General features: G+C 38.1%; 1 long non-coding RNA gene across 1 annotated transcript; it reads left to right on the forward strand.

Moving 5' to 3' along the window:
- Window positions 1–936: 936 nt before the first annotated feature.
- Window positions 937–3,779, forward strand: LOC311087114. Its single transcript, XR_014607171.1, has 3 exons — window positions 937–1,000; window positions 1,585–1,654; window positions 3,646–3,779. It is a non-coding gene; the product is annotated as an uncharacterized lncRNA (long non-coding RNA).

Consider the following 3,779-nt stretch of genomic DNA (forward strand, 5'->3'; position numbering starts at 1 on the left):
TAAGTTCACATGACCCATCTCATATTTTTTGTCATTTTTAGAGAGTAAAGTGATCACAGTAAATCTTGAAATCGTCCCATCCTCCACCACTGAAGTCAGCAGCAACTGTCTATCAATCATCAGTCTATCTGGAAGTGAGGACAGCCCGTCTGCCTCCCAGCCTGTAAGGAAATCATGGCCAGAGTCTTTTAAGGTGCCATGGGACGTTATGCCTGCGGAGATTCGCACTGCCATTTCATCTTGTAAGAGACCTTCACCAGGTGCACGACGGCAGATGGTCAGGATAATATCTGATGAGATGAGGAAGTATGAGCTGAATCCAACACGAGCGCAGTGCCTTGTAGTTTGCCGGAACATTGTTCACCAGTACCCAGGAAGTTTTGCCGATCAGCGAGACAATGGACAGCTTCTAGATAGTGGATACACATCTTTGCTGATTCAAGTGAAAAATCACATTGAAAATCTGAACCGTGCAAGCAGTTTTCATCAGCACCATGTGTTTTCATTCAGCTAGCCATGGACAAAAGAGAGGGCCTACTGACATATATGGATGTACAAGATTCCAGCCCAGCCTCCCTGCAGAAGAGACTGAGGACACAATGGAGACCAAGCGTCAACAACTGGAAGGGATATACAGTGCTGAGAGACCAGAGGTAAAGAAGCTAATAGATTCTACTTTCTACCTGCATCGGTCACACATCAATGTTGTACCTACACCAACCATTGCATCTTTAAAAACCAAGTGGCTGTACTTGTTCAGTCAGAAAGGACTGTACTCCTACTTTGAGCTTCTTACTGATATTCCTGTGCTGCGTAGCCTTGAACTTGCCATGGAAGAGTGTGGCAAAGCGATTGTGGAAATGTTCAAGACTAAACCGACAAATGCGAGGATGAAGGAAGTTCTTCATCAGCGCGATGATGATGTCAAGCTGTCCTGGTCATCCATCTTCTTCTGTCTCACTTTTCCGAAGATGTCTCAGGACTCATTGTTCTTGCAGATGTAAGTTCCCCTACACACAAACTCACACACCTCTCTCTGCCTCTCTTTCTCTCTCACACACACTCCTCTCTGACCATCTATCTCTCCCTCACTTTGCCTCTATCTCTATCTATTCCTCTATCTTTACCTATCTTTTTCACTATCTCTCTCTTTCTCTTTACCTACCCTGTATCTATCTCTGTTTTATCACTCTCTCCCTATCAATCTATCACTATATCTTCCTCTATTTCTACCTCTATCTCTCCCTCTTTCCCTCTATCTCCCTCTCTCTCTCTGTCTCTCCCTCTATATCTGTATATATCTACTCTCTCCCTCTATCTCTTTTATCTATCTCACTTTATCTATCTATCCATCACTATCTCTCTCTGTATCTTTCTCTGTCTCTCTGTCTATATCCCCCTCTCTCTCTTTATCTATCTCTTCCTGTCTCTGCATCTCCTATCTATCTATCTATCTATCTATCTATCTATCTATCTATCTATCTATCTATCTATCTATCTATCTATCTATCTATCTATCTATCTATCTCACTCAGTGGTAGTCTTATGTCATTAATATTGTGTTTAATTTGTTCTGTTTCCTAGGGATATGCCACTGCAGCTGACCTTGAGAGTTCACTCTCTATACCTGCAACTCCTCGTCTGATACTTCTTGGTAAGTTGGTTTTAGATAGGACAGTTGGCTTTAGTGTTGTATGTAGTGAATTCAATGGTATCAAACTAAACTGTATTCAAAATAAAAACTAAAACAGAAATTTGACAGTTACAGTTTTTCTCAGTCGCTTTGGTGCATTTCTCACATCACTATTTACATTTGCACAACAGTTAATGCAGTTCTCAAAACAATTAGTACAAACTGCAACACATAGTTGATAACCTGCAAAAGCGTGTCACTTGTTCAAAATGGATAGCTCATTCCTCAAAAGCAAGTATTCACGTCAATGAAAGTGTCAGTGTCATCAATATGAAAAGTCCTGACACCATCGTTTATGAACAAGATAGTCAAATGGCTTTGTCATGTTTTCATTATGACAGTTTACTCCATAAATGCTTTCCAATGCAGAAAAGTCAGATCTTGGTGACACTACCTGAAAATGTTCATGACAGCACTATATACTATTTGCACAGCCATTTGAAAAATACAGTAAAGTTACACATTACTGTATTTAGTGATGTAACTGAGTACAAGACACTGAATATGTATGTTTCACATTTTTACTGCATATGCTCTTTGCAATTCTAAATTTGTTCACAGCATTGTGCAAAAGAAAAAATACACCCTTATTTACAACAAACATAAACTCCCTTTCACTGTAAGAAATTTCTAACCTCTCCAAGTCAAAATTTTCTAGTGACTAGTCACATCTAAATTTTTACAGTAAATTGGCCCAAGTGCAATTCTTGTTAGTATGTTACAGTACTGTAACATTGGCTCAATGAGAAATAATACGTCAGACTAATTGAAAAATTTAGAATTTATCAGTCACTAGAAATTTTTGAATTTCTTTTTTTTTACAGTGTTGGGTAGAGCTGTGCACAACTGTAAACAATATTGCAGTACATCTTGGAACTGAACATACAACATACATAGTACTGTAATCATTCATGCACATCCAGACGTTCCTCTCTGTCTGGCCACATAATTTCATCTACATCACAGCAAATATCATCTCTTGCAATCAGAAAAAGAGAAACGGTCTTGCTTTTTTGACAGATTTTGACAATTAGTTCAACATTTTTGTATGTAATGACTCAAGCAATGAAATGAGGACTATTAGTTTTATATGGAATGACTATTCAGCATTCACAAGTATAGTTAATTTTGACTGACATGACATAAGCAAATGATAATGTTATAAAACAGCAGAGAGTTGTATGAAAGCAATTGATGCATGTCCAAAAGCATTTGCAATTTGTTGTAAGGAATGAGAAACTGCTACTATGATGTGCACAAATGACTAAATGTTGTGGAGGTTGAACTAACTGTTGTGCAAATGTAAAAAGTGATGTGAGAAATGCACCAAAGCGACTGAGAAAAACTGTAATTGAAAAATTTAGATGTTATCAGTCACTAGAATTTTTTGAATTTCTTTTTTTTTACAGTGTTGGGTAGAGCTGTGCACAACTATAAGCAATATTGCAGTACATACTGGAACTGAACATACAACATACATAGTACTGTAATCATTCATGCACATCCAGACGTTCCTCTCTGTCTGGCCACATAATTTCATCTACATCACAGCAAATATCATCTCTTGCAATCAGAAAAAGAGAAACGGTCTTGCATTTTTGACAGATTTTGACAACTAGTTCAACATTTTTGTGTGTAATGACTCAAGCAATGAAATGAGGACTATTAGTTTTATATGGAATGACTATTCAGCATTCACAAGTATAGTTAATTTTGACTGACATGACATAAGCATATGATAATGTTATAAAACAGCAGAGAGTTGTATGAAAGCAATAGATGCATGTCCAAAAGCATTTGCAATTTGTTGGAAGGAATGAGAAACTGCTACTATGATGTGCACAAATGACTGAATGTTGTGGAGGTTGAACTAACTGTTGTACAAATGTAAATAGTGATGTGAGAAATGCACCAAAGCGACTGAGAAAAACTGTAAAACATTTCTGTTTCAGGAGAAACGGGAAGCCGCTTCCAGCGCTGGATGCTCAGCCTTGAGGGCCAAATCGTTTGCGAAGGGATCCAGTCCACCTTTGTGACAGGGCTGGCGTCTTTTTTTTCCTGTTTTTACATCTTTAACCTACAGTAC

Source organism: Abramis brama (genome assembly GCF_963993115.1).
Source record: "Abramis brama genome assembly, chromosome: 7".
Classification (NCBI taxonomy): Eukaryota; Metazoa; Chordata; class Actinopteri; order Cypriniformes; family Leuciscidae; genus Abramis; species Abramis brama.